This window comes from Sebastes fasciatus, chromosome 14 (assembly GCF_043250625.1).
Source record: "Sebastes fasciatus isolate fSebFas1 chromosome 14, fSebFas1.pri, whole genome shotgun sequence".
NCBI classification, from domain to species: Eukaryota; Metazoa; Chordata; class Actinopteri; order Perciformes; family Sebastidae; genus Sebastes; species Sebastes fasciatus.
In genome coordinates this window covers 18240563-18254742 of record NC_133808.1, presented here as the reverse complement: position 1 = coordinate 18254742, position 14180 = coordinate 18240563, and the positions used below count along the sequence as shown (strand labels likewise).

The 14180-nt window shown below is 37.7% G+C and overlaps 1 protein-coding gene across 12 annotated transcripts in view; it reads right to left on the bottom strand.

Annotated features, from left to right (window-relative positions):
• LOC141782755 (bromodomain adjacent to zinc finger domain protein 2B-like) overlaps positions 1-14180 on the bottom strand; it is a 56691-nt gene that overhangs the window by 41897 nt on the left and 614 nt on the right. For all 12 annotated transcript variants that reach the window (XM_074659431.1, XM_074659441.1, XM_074659442.1 and 9 more), the window contains exon 2: positions 6150-6193. The gene's annotated coding sequence lies outside the window, so the exon portion shown is untranslated. The remainder of the gene's footprint in view (positions 1-6149; positions 6194-14180) is intronic.

The following is a 14180-nucleotide window of genomic DNA, read 5'->3' as shown; positions in this document are numbered from 1 at the left end:
CACACCTCAGAGACGCTCTACAGACCTACAGTCTTCTAACAAGCTCCCCAGTAGACCATGCCAGTGTCGTCCCAAAACCCAGGTCTGCCTGACCTCTCACCTCAGAAGAGAAGCATACAGTATATAATTCATTCAGCTTTATTGAGCCTCTGTGACCGCAGCTGCCTGGAACTTACACCGCTCTTTGCTATGCTACTGCACCTTCCTCCCAGTTGAGCTATCTTATCCCTGTTGAGCACAAGTTGCTCCACATAGATCCATACAGCTGCCTCCACTGTGTTCCTATCTTAAATATTGTATAACTCCCTTTGAACTAGCATACTATAGATGACCTGAGAAACCCAAACAGCACATGAAGAAAATACAAAGTGTGCCTGAGCATCAGCTAGTATACAGTATAAGTCATACAAGCCTGTGCTACCTATAGGTTGGTTTGCTGCACATACGAGGATGTAAGTACAGTACAGTAGTTTGGTGCTTCTCAAAGTGGAGAGACAACATAAAAAAAATCCATTCAATATTTTGTTCAGTGATTCTCTTAGTTAGTTATACTGGGCAACCACAGCATTTTGGTGCCAACTAGACATACAACATACATCCTCTAAACCGCCACACTTTTCAACTGCAAGCTAATTAGGGCTGAGCGATTTTGAAAAAATATTGCAATTGCGATATGATTTGCGATATTAGAGGGAATGATCATTTTTACATTATTATTCTCATTTTCATTGAAAAACGTATTAAAATGATTATGGTGTGATTTTTGCAGGCATCTGTACCAAACAAAGATGTTTTCTTAAGTCTGTAGAATATTATGTGTAGGTCAGGACATCTCTGCAGCGTGACAATATTTCATTGTAAATGGTATTGTGACACACATTTCGGCTATTTCAAAATTGCAGAAGGTCATATTGCAATTTCAATAAGATTTCGACTAATTGTGCAGCCCTAACCAATCCACAAAAGCATCTAGAAAACACTACTATTTAGCCCTTCAGATGAGCGCTATTCTACAAATAAACATATTTCTACAAGTGACCCGCTGCATGCTGCTGCTGAATTTTGCACCATTGCTGTGGTTCCTCTGTGTCTGCCTTGACTCAATCAGACATGACTTCATCCTTCATTTAAGATAAGTTGATAAGACAGGTGAACCGTCGCCATCAACCCTCTTCTGTGATGTACTGTCATATCAAAAATTCAAAACGACTGAGAGAATGTTCTGAGATACCCTAATGACTAGACAAGGCTAACACGAAGACAATATCTCTAGATCCTCATAAGTCTCACTCTTGTTTTCCAGAAGCAAAGATGTTTGCCACAAGTTGTATATTTCTGATGCAACGACCTATATCTGTTGTTTACACTCCTTTTCCATTAACGGCAGAGTTTCCTTATGACGCGATAAGCCTTGCCGAGTTTTAAGATCTCATGGTATCTCTGTGTTGTTGTATCATACATGTAGGTAGGTGCAGAACCAAGAACCAATGTGCCACCTCAATAAACTGAGAATTGGTCATCTGACCTGACCAGTAGTTTGACACAAGGCAGGATTTGTATCCATTTAATGTAAAGATCATTAATCTCATGAGGCAACGTGACATAACCAGCGGTTCTGGATTAGTACTGTACAGAAACACATTATGCAAATTACTGCTATTCTTAGAAGTAATATATGCCTCTGTATTCATTAAACTTCTGAGAACAGTCAGTGTGAATGTAGTTTCCATAAAGCCAACACATCTTATAGTTGCATCATTCACATGAGTCTTTGATTTGCCATTGACAGAGTTCTTTCATCACTTAACTTTTCCTTGCTGCATGTATTTTAGTGCCCCTCTGGGCAGAAAAAATGTGGAGAGCAAAAAGAATCGTGGGCTCTGACACGTACTACCTCATCATATTACATAGCCACAGCAATCTGTTCGCTCTTCTGGCAAAGTCACAAAATATAGCCTTCTCTGTAAAGCTACACTATTAACTGAAGCACATAAATATTTTAAAAAGAGGGGGGAACTGTGGTAGCTCAACCTCTCTCTCTCGTACACGCATACAGAGCACACTAAATGATGATGCATATAAAACATACCAATCAGCAGTCCATAAAGCTGCCCTCCCTCTCATTTAAATCAAGTTTTTGACCTTGTTAACATGTCCATATGGTGTTTTTTATATTCTACAAGACATATGAGCGAAATAAGCAGTCAATGGCAATGGCTGAGCATTTCCACCTTGAAACTGCAGTGTACCAATGACAGTCTCAGAAATACAGATTTAGATAGCCAGGTTTTCATACTTTACATAACTAAGGTACCAATCCCGTCAACTTGCTTTCATTAACGCTATACACGAGGGATATCAGAGAGGAGAAGCCAGGTGTTGCTACGTGCTAGCTAAGTTTAACAATTTTCTAACGATGGCAGAGACGTGTTGAGACGAAATGGGTGCTGTTTATTTGGAAAAAATCGTAATGTCCCAGCCAAACTTCCTGTTCGCAGTAGACATTTTCCAGAACACTGTCAATATTTCCCCCAAAAAATGTTGCCACAAAATGTATACTGAAGCCTGACGCTGTTCCATCCATTTCTCCTGGGGACACAGCGAGTAAGAGCCAACATGTTCATGGTCATTGGTTGACCATAAAGCGGTAAGTTTATTTTTCTTGTGTTTTAACGTTATCCGTTGAACGTGCCCAACAAATCTGCAGAGTACTAATGCTACATAATGTTAGCCAATGTTAGCATGCCAAGTCGCATTCATGTCAAATGCTGACAGGACATTTTATATGGCTTGGGGGATGTTGATGAAGAAAGTTACGACAAACTACATTGAAAACGTAACGGATGTGGATCGTTCACGGAGCGCATGTGCCGCGGAATGAATCTTTTTACTGGCTATACCTGCAGCGCATATACGGCTGTGTATCAGTAGTTTAATTTAAAATGTTCAATGTAGCCTGCCTCAGGGTTGGAAATTAACTTTTTTGTCCACTTGCCACTGTGGCTGGTGGATACAAGAAACTACCAGCCACTCAATAGATTACCATTGTTTTTTTTGGGCTGGTGAGTGAAGCAAATCTAGCAACCACTAGCAAAATTTACCAGCATTTGGCTCGTGGCTGGTGCCAATTTCCAACCTTGGCCTGCCTGTTACTCTGCTAGTCTAACATTTGCAAGATACGGTTAGCTAATTCAAGGACATATGGCACATGGGAGAAGTTTGTCTTCAGGGTTTTCTGGTGTTCACATGCATGATCTGTGGTCAAGAAGTAGCCAACGTTTGAGCATTTTGGACAGACAGCCATGCACAACAGTTGATTACATATCATACGACACAGATATAAGGTTGCCTGTTATTATGACACATTATTATGCCTAATACCACTCTTTTTTGAAGTGATATCAAATATCTGAATATCAATAATGTGACTAGAAGTGATGGATAACACATTTCATATCAACATTCGGTAAACTACTAAAAATAACAAAGCTGAAATCGTAAAAATCATTAAAATATTTAAAATGAACTTAATTATTTATAAAACTAATATGTTTGCTGAATAAGAATTAAGCTGACATTTTAACAGTGTAAGGGAACATGCCCTGCTTCACTTTGTCTCCCTTAACAATTCCTCAGAAAACAAACATGTCTGCTTTGTCTGGAGCCAGACATGCCCTTTGTGTGCTTTGTATCTCCATTGTGTTGAAGTGGTATAGAAATGAATGGCAGCACTGCCTGGCTTTTTACGAAAAAAGCAGCTGCAGGCACACGATGTACAATGAAGTGCTGATTTAAATTTATTTTAGCTTGATTAAAGTTAGTCAGGATCTCTCTGCATATGAATTTTCTGCCTCTTTTTTGTTGTTCAAATTTAAACATTTCTGGAAAACACAAGTTTATGATACTTACACGTTTTGTTCGGCAAGATAATCTTTACAAATTAACACTACTTTTTTGAAGTGTGAATGCAATCGCTTGTAGGAAAAAGCTAACGTTGGGCTATAAACAAAGGCGGACGAGTCGGCGTGATGACGTTAAGTAGTCTCATTTAGACACTTGTTAGCAACCACCTTTTTTAAGACATATAAAGGCTTCAAAATTCACAAGTTCTCATTAAAATCTCTTAAACCTGTGTTAACCACAGACCTTATTTCAAGTATTTAACCAAAAAACATTCAAAAAGCCACAATGCACAATGTAAACTGATTTCAAATATGAACATAGACACTAAACTTTTCAACACCACAGCTTACTACATCCTTATATTGACCTCCCTTGACAGAGCCAACAAGCCAATCATACTGATCCGATGATGTTAAAGTATACATATATAATAGTTTCACCATTCTTGAAACCATTATTTATCATTCAATAATAAAAAAATGTGTTTAATGACGAGCTATAACTTGCCAACCTGGCATCTGCTTCTGAAACTTACTGTTGGGCTCTGCAGGTAAGCTGAAGGTTACTCATAACTGCTGTAATAAATCCTTGAGGGCTTCTACTGCACACAGATGAAAGGGAGAGTACTCAGGTTTAGAGATGATGGGATTCCTGTGGCGAGGCTCATTTTGCCATTGCCATTTCAACTCAGCTTGTCTGCAGCAGCACTACAGATGACCTGTCTCTTTCCAGGGTCAGTCACATAAACAGTAGGAGGCTTTTTCCTCTAGATCAGGAGGTGGCCGTGTACATGCCATAAATTTCATGGCACAATTTCAACATTCTTTGCTTCATAAAGAGTAAGTGAGCAGTTCCACTCACCTTTAGGATTTTACTTAATGTTGAAAGAGCTAAGAAGCACAAAAGGAGTCAGAGCAGCGAAGACACAAGGGGGAAAACTTTGGTTTCAACCCTCGGTAAATGAGAGCACACATCCGTATAGAAACAGTAGCATTGATCGCTGAACTATATCTGATGAGCCAACAATTCAATTAGAGAACAAAATGATTTCTTGTTGGAAGATATTTCACTTGCAGCACAATATTAATTCAATTTCAAATTTGTCTGCTGTAAAACTGTGTTGATTTAGTGTGAGAACAAAGTGCAATTGTCTTCATATATTCACTGCTTGGCAAAAACTGTTTCATGATAAATACCTCATCAATTAACACCTACTCCACAAATGGAGCGCGTACAACAGAGAAAAAGTGCCCCCTTGCAAGACTGCAAATTAACTCCCTCATAATTTGGCAGCAAGTATTGCAGTCGGAGAAAAAACATGACACACTTTCTGAGTAGGGCTGCAACTAACCGTTATTCTCATTGTCGATTAATCTGTTGATTATTTTCCCGATTGATCGATTAGTTGTTTGGTCTATAAAATGTCAGAAAATGGTGAAACTTGTCGATCAGCGTTTCAAGATGAAGTCCTTAAATGTGTTGTTTTGTCCACAACTCAATTATATTGAGTTTACAATCATAGAAGAGTAAAGAAACCAGAAAATATTCATCTTTAAGAAGCTGGGATCAGACAATTTTGACCTTTTTTTCTTTAAAAAATTACTCATACTAATTAATAGATTATCAAAATAGTTGGCGATTAATTAAATAGTTGACTACTAATCCATTAATTGCTTCAGCTCTAGAGTAGAGCACAGGACGAAGGAAGTGAATTTGGTATGCCCACCACCTCTATCTTGGGGCAATTTTTATTGGCAACCAGGAAACATCTATATATGTGGAGTAGCCCAAAATAAATTTTTAACAAAGCCAAACAACAGCTCCAACTTCACCAATTACGCTTCTTTGGCTCAGAGTAATGTATCTTAATACACCCCTTAGTCCAAAAAGTTTTCTTTTTCTCCCCCAAGAGATTTAAATATGTTCTGAAAGCTTTGACACTCTAATTCTAAGAAAGACAGGAATTAATTAGATACACACAAAATGAGAGCAAAGTGTAATGCAGCACAAACTAATTTCATAAAAGGAGGACGTTGTTAAATCTCAACTTAATTGGAAAATTCTAATCCTATACCTAAATAATACTTTAAAATGAGGTGCTCTGCTTAGTGCTGCGTTTTCCATTCAGAGTTTTTTCCAATTTAACAAAGCAAACTGGCTTTTCCTTTTACAAAATCAAAAGAGGCACTTCAAAGAGCATAACGGCAAAGATGGACAATGGGTAGCTGATGTAACAAAACACTTACTTGTATGAGACTGTCCTCAGTTCTGTGACATCACTGCTCTGCACCTGAAACGCGAGACAGCAACAGTCAGATTTATTGCTTGATTTTATCGATTTACTCATTCAGCATCGTTCCTATCTGGAAGCTCGGTGAAAATGAAATAAAAATGGTAATATGGACCCCAAAGGGAGATGAGTTATCCATTCTAAACATCAGCAGAAAATCAAACCCCTGCTCCAAGAGACGACCACAGGGCAATGGGACATGACAAAAACACTTGGCAGAAATTGGATTATGGTCAAGTAAGTACAACAAGAGATACGTTTTGTTTTAGCAGAAATCCAATGACCTTAGGAAACTGTATCGAATAAATATCTTTGAATAGAAACTGAAACCTTTTTTTTTTTTTAAACACTCAAATACAAGCTTTAAAGTCGTCTCCTTCGACTGAAATTACTGTTTCAAAATGTGTGCAGATAAAGCAATGTCCATCCTCAATGCTCTCATGGTCAAAATATCTTACAACACACATATGTTAGGCACTGCAAACATTTTCTGACCAGCCACCACATGTATACTATTTATGCATTACCATCTGGGTTCATTTTGTTTGGAATGTAAAGGAAATGGAGCCTAAACCAGCTTCAGTCTTTGAATCCCTTAAGTCCTTTCAAGTCTTCATACATCACTCAAAATCACTGACTCTAAGATGTCACTACAAGGAGGATTGAGGTCATAGTCCTGTATAGTAACTCTGGACTAGATCAAGTCTGAAAATACCGAAGAACCACAACCATTTTGAGGTCTATCAATCACTATGAGTTCTTAACTTCTATATCATCACTTAGCATGTATGATATACAGATAAGGTGGAATTAACGGGAAATAACATGAATGAAATGGAAATATAGGGGTTATTTGCTCAGGCTGTCAAATGCAGATAGTAACAAACCTTTTGCCATATCATATAAATAGATATAATTGTAAACACTTCTAATAGAAATGACAATTTGAGTTGAGTTGAACTGTAATTAAATGAGCTAACTCATTTAACATTGTATTGACTAGTCTCCATATCCTCTCTATGGACTTCCTGCATGATTCTATGAATGTATTTCCCCCAAAATAGCTTATTAAAATATTTTACTTTTTTTTACCAGGCCTTATTTTGAAAGGTTCATGTTTAAAGGAATTAAAATCCAACTAAGTTTTATACTAATGACAGACAAACATAAATTGGCCACATCATTACTGTGGAGAAAACAAACTTGTACTCACTTGATTAACACCGTTTCCGTCCTAAATTCAACCTGATGAGGGTATGACGACCGAAACGGTGTTAATTGAGTGCAGAAAGCTCACAGTGTGCAGCATTTATGTTTTCCTCACAGTTACTACAGCTAGGCTATTCCTGCAGAGCAAGAACTTTGTGTAATAGTTAATCACTTCCCGCTATCAAAAAGTAAGAAACTAATGTAATTCAACTCAAATTAACTAACCAGAGCTTGCTTTTTTTTAGTGTTGGTTTGTTTTGTTTAGTGATGGTAAAAACAACATATCCTTTCTCAAAATGTTAATTCATCCAATATTTAATACAATAATTATAAAATATCTGAGCACCTTTATGCTGTTTTTGAAGAACCTCTAATAACTATTCGAGGCCTTTACAGTACATAAAATACATCAGACTGTTAAGAACGCCTATCAAGCACATTCATTCGGTTATGATTTTAGGAGATATTTAATTTCGACATCACAAGTTAACACATTACTGACCCAGCCACACATCTTCAAAACACCAGCACAAAACTGATCCTGTTAAAATGTAGACTTAACAGGAAAAAGTCCAAAAGTAAAAAGGCTCTGGATCAAATCAACTGGATCGGCCACTTTCATCTGTCACATTTATTTTCTGATTTAAAAATGTTGTCACCCTTCCTCTCTCATAACTATAAAGACTCTCATACTGTAACTTACAAGTATGACCTCCATGCTCTCACATCAGTAGCAGCAAACACTTGTTGTGCGTCATCTACACGCGGGTCACCTTACAGTTCCATCTGTGTCATATTGTAGTGTGAATACCAGTGTAAAAGAGATTACTGTCTTCTACACTTGCATGTTTCATTCAATATCAAGAGGGAAAAAGGTCACTCTCTAGTTTCAAATAATTGCTTGTTGCAACCAGCCTTTGAACTACTACAAGATTGAGCCTCCTCAGGTTACTCAGCTGTCCATCTATGTGGCAGATAATGGCACTGGCCTGCTGTTTAAGTCACGATTAATAACTAACAGGAAACCTGGGTACCAAAACGCAGCTTCTTTGTACTTGTGTTACATGATTTGAGGGGTTTCAACTTGCAAGCGAGGTCAGGGAGAACATCATTTTGTTTGTTACGACTGTAGCTAAAAACGACTGTAGATAAAAATTGGAGTGTGCCTACACATTGTTGTTGTGATGTACCTTTTAGAGATTATTTGCTATGGAGATCATTTTGAGATAATCTACTGTACCTGTGAATCATTTTGAACCACTCAACTAAAACACTTTTGAACATTTCAATAAAAGGAGTTTGTTTAAAGTTGTATGGTAAGGTCTGTACCTTTATGTTGTTTCTTTAAAGTAAGAATGTGCACATTTTTGTAACAGAGAGGCAATAATCTCATGGCATGCAAAGATCCCTCTGCCTGCACAATGTCTCTCCATGGTGAGGAAAGAATTTAGTGAATTAGGTTCACTAAGCCCTAGATTTTGACCTTTGCTGATCCCAACATTTCTAGGCGGAAGAAATGTATTGTCTCCTGTCTCTATCAGGCCAGACAATGATGAGTAAAAAAATAAATATTCAGAAATGCGGGCTGCAGCAGCATGCCTAATGCAGCTCAAGTGGAAGTGTTTGTGGCAGCAGTGACCAGATTTTAAATGCATGAGGATCAATAAAAAGGGGGCTGCTGAGGCACAGCCTTTGTGTGAGAGACGAATGGTTTACAACAAAAACTGGACAAAAGGGTTCATATTGGTCTTGTAACTATCTGAATATGGAGCATGAATATGGAGCCACTTCATTCATTCTCAGCTGGCCTGCAATTCCTGCAGCAAAGGAGGCAAATAAACACTAAAGCATTTTAAACATCAGCCCCATTTACACAGCAGGGGAGACTTCCATCTCAGAAGCGTCATTGGTTCAAATAAAGCACTACAAAAAGCATCTCCAGGCGGAGAGAAAATAGATCAGGAAGATGAGTGAAAAAGAGTAATCTCCCTGACATATTCCTAATAATCCACCTCCCTCGTGCCGCTCCCCTCAAGCTCACCCAATCATAAAGTGTCAACACTGACCTACAAAAAGGGACTCCCGTCAAGCCTTACATGTTTAAAAACATCAATCACCGCAGACAAAGAGGGTACATTGAATTATACAGTATTAACCTTCAGGGCTTGCATATAAAGACCATAGATTTATTTATGCTTGTGTGTTAAGAGCCTCTGCATTGTTCCTTACAGCAAGGCTGGCTGCCAAATTGATGAACCTGCTCAGCCCTCAGCAGGAGGCCAACATCTTTGATTAATGAGTGCAAACTTGTGGAAAGGGTAAGAATAGGAGAGACAGGGTGAAAATGGGAGAAAACAATTATTAGCAGTCCGGATTTTTTTTTTTCTTTGGCCCTTTCAAAAAGGCCAAAAGAAAAAAGGCACTTTTAAAAAGACCCAAAGGAACATAAAAAGGGACCTTCTCATATTCTGTAAGATCAAGAGGGACTACAGTAGGGCTGCACGATTACGGCCAAAATTACAATCCCGATTATTTTGATCAATATTGAGATCACAATTATTTATCATGATTATTCATAGATTTTAGGGGCAAAATATCTGTATTGCATTTTCACATTTAAATAAACAGAGCGCTGCTTTCTCTTCCGTCTTGGGCTACATTTCTGTTAATGTACAAATCTTTGCATCAAATTAAGCAAAATAAAATTGGTCCAAAAAAATGTTGGGCTTGGGAGTTGTCCATGTTTTCATCTTAAGACTTTAACCCCTTTCACAGTGTGTTTTCACGTCATCAAAGTTAATTATAACCTAACCTTTTTGGTCGCCTACAAATGTCCAATTCAGCGTTCAATTCTACTTAGCTCCACCTTCTCATGTCACTTCTGGTTGCAAAAATTCAAGATTGCGACGGTCACAAACCAAGAGAGCAATGACCAAAAAACCAAGATGACGACGGCCACAAACCAAGAGAGCAATGACCAAAAACCAAGATGACGACGGCCACAAACCAAGAGAGCAATGACCAAAAACCAAGATGACGACGGCCACAAACCAAGAGAGCAATGACCAAAAACCAAGATGACGACGGCCACAAACCAAGAGAGCAATGACCAAAAACCAAGATGACGACGGCCACAAACCAAGAGAGCTACGACCAAAAAACCAAGATGGCGACGGCAAAAATGTCGAGGCTTCAAAACGGTAGTGCACAAACCAATGGGTGACGTCACGGTGACTACTTATATACAAACTATGGGCATGACAGCTCCCCAAAAAATGAAGCCAAAACAGAGCATGCATTTAAAACATCACAGTCGATCATGTTCATTTAATTGTGGGAAGCCAAAATCGTATCGCGATTAATATTTGATTAATTGTGCAGCCCTAGGCTACAGCCATGTTTAATATGATCCCCACTTCAAATGTGACCAATTCAGCAAAACACAAATCTGGTTACACCTAACACAGCTTGGTAAACTAGGAAAAATGTGATATTAGATAAGTGAATCTACACTACTGTAGATCTTCTTGACCTCATGCACAAAAATAAATATGTACTATGTGGTTTATTGCTAATGGAATTTAAGGTCTATTTGATTATAGTTATTTAAAGTTATACAATAAATAGTTTGTAATCAAGTGAATACATCTCTAATTAATAATGTAGCAACCATGAGCTACATTTGCCTTTGGAGCCTGGAAGAGCAAAACCCTGCAACATTTTTAACATTCAAATGCCAAAAAATGTTAAAAGCTGGTATTAGAATACAAGTATACAGCGCCTCAACATTGTTCTCTCTGCAGAGGTTTTCAAGGACGTGTGCTCTGAATAAATATGAGGCAAATTTAGTGACCTTCTACCTGTATTTTGATTCATTGGCAGTTACTGGATGCATGCATAACGCATCAAGGCTGTGATCTGATTTATCTCGCTGCCTTGGCTACTGAAGCCATTTAAATGATGGACTTTAACGGGAATAATGTTTACTGCCATTTCACTTAGGACTGTGTGTGCAAAGGGCACACGCAAGTTCATTACTATCAATTATATATCTGTAAAGGCAAATCCGCTCCACTGTGCACCAAACACAAGATGCCTGCCAAAACAAACTAAATGACGCAAGTTAAATTTACACCATCAGAATATTCTCTATACGCAGTATGAGCCCAACTGTTCATAAATCATCATGCACCACACACTCCTGTATTAATAGTGTGGTTGACGCTGTCATGACAAAGTTTGAAAGGGCCCATTACGAGTTCATTTCCAGGTTTTAACAATCCACAGGCTTTTTTTACAGAAATTTTGACATGTCACAGTAAAATCCCCGGTGTAAATCAGGCTCCTGGTATCGTGCATGCTGGCTCACTGTCGCACTGTAATTACTTACTTGGACACTTAAATACAACAAAGCTATCGTTAAGGTTATTAACACCTCTGCTTTTCCAACTATGGCAAGTCAAGATGTCTGTTTACTTATCTCAAGCATGGTCTTAATTAATTTCAGATGCAATATGTTGTAATATGCTGTAGAATTGCCCTTAAAGTTGCACTTAAAATGTAGTAAAACATTGACTTGTTTGTGCTTCTGTGGCCTGTGTGTTTTCAGAATTGACAGAAAGAGGTATGGTATGTCATTCAAATATGTTTTTTTAAGGTTTCTTAGATTTAAAGTATGCCCATTAGGGCTGCAACTAACGATTACTTTCATTGTCGATTAATCTGTTGATTATTTTCTTGATTAACCGATTAGTTGTTTGTTCTATAAGATGTCGGAAAATGGTGAAAAATGTCGATCAGTGTTTCCCAAAGCCCAAGGTGACGTCCTTAAATGTCTTGTTTTGTCAACAACTCAGATATATTGAGTTTGCAATCATAGAAGAATAAAGAAACCAGAAAATATTCATCTTTAAGAAGCTGGAATCAGACAATTTTTACCTTTTCTATCTTTAAAATTTACTCAAACCAAATCGATTATCAAAATAATTGGCGTTTAATTCAAAAGTTGACCACTAATCGATAGGGATGCACCGATACTGTCTAATACTGGATCGGATATCGGGCCGATACTGACTCAAATAGCTGGATCAGATATCAGTGACAGTGGGCCTGATCTATTAAATTTAATTCCATGTTCATATACTATTGGCATTATATACTGAATTCCTGTTTAGATTTTAACAAATGTGTTGCTGCAATAAAAAGGTTTACGCTTGAATTGTAATTCCTGTTAATTTTGACGATTTTTTGCCAAGTTGTTAGTGTACGATTTATTATTTTAATATGAAATAACAATTTACTAAACTTATGTTATGTTATCTATGTATTTATTTGTTACATTTTGTTTTACAAAGTTAGAAAAGCCGTGTTTAAGTCAATCCTGATGTTGTCTTACACATAAAAGAATGATCTACTTCCACACAGTGAGGCACACAGCTTATTAATTAAAAACTGATATCGGATCAGTACTCGGTATCGGCCGATACTCCAAAACCCAGGTATCGCTATCAGTATCGACAGTGGAAAAAGTCAGATTGGTGCATCCCTACTAATCGATTAATTGGCCGATTTATAATGCTCATTATAACAGTCTTTTACTCATAGATTGTATCTTGGTCTGTCTGTGGATGTGTGTGATTTTGTTGTCTGCTCTGTTGACCTGTTTTTATTCTGTCTGTAAAGCACTTTGGTCAGCTCATGTTGTTTTAAATGTGCTTTAGAAATAAATTTGACTTGACTTAATCTTTGCAGCTGTAATGCCCATCATAAAGACACAGTATGGAAGAAATCAGGGCAATGTTAAAACACCCTGAATTCTACATGGGACTAGTTTATGGCAGATTATATTATAACCACTATACATTACAAGATTTAAAAAACTGATTAACTAGAGCTAAACCAAATGTGTGACATGTCATCACAGGAAAAAGGAAAGTACATAACATACTTGCATAAATCAAACTCTACAGAACTAAATTACATATGTGTGATTAAAATGGACAAAACATGGGAAGTTGGGTCTAGTTTATGGCAGATTATATTATAGCCACTAACACTACAAGGTTTAAAAACGGATTAACTGTCATCACAGGAAAAGGAACTTGCATAAATCAAACTCTGCAGAACTAAAAAAAAAAAAAACACATTACATATGTGTGACTAAAACACTGCTTTCACTTTCAACTCCACAGAAAAATCAAGGTTGTGTCCTTCAGATCATTTCCCCTCATCTCCAAAGTTTCCCAACTTTGTTTGCAGATTAAACCCCCGTTTAAATAGACAAGAGCTAATCTAATTTAAATACCCCCAAGATGGCGAATGCCTTGTTGTTAATATGAAAGCAGAAACATGGAGGGTATTGTCATAATCTCAAAGGGTAAAATTTCAGCCTGCAGACCGCAGCAGCAGCAGCTGCAGCAGCTCCTCTCCTTTAAAGAGGAAGCAACAAAAAGAAGATATAGGAGGAGGAGGGGACACTCATAACAAATCATTTAATGTTAAAACATGATCAAAAGCACCACCTGTATTATATCCAAGTTTGATCATTTTCATGACATGTTGTCACACGAAAAAACCACAACACAGGTTATATGATGCTCTCCTGCAAAGATGCATGCATGCTTATAAATCTTAAATATGTCTGACAAGCTAACTTATGTGGATTATGTGGATCCGCAGAGTGGACGAGCTTGCAACAAAGACAAGATGCATGCTGCAAGGTAATGATAAGACACTGTCTCTGTCTCTGTGCCAAGTAAACCGGTGACATGTTATAACG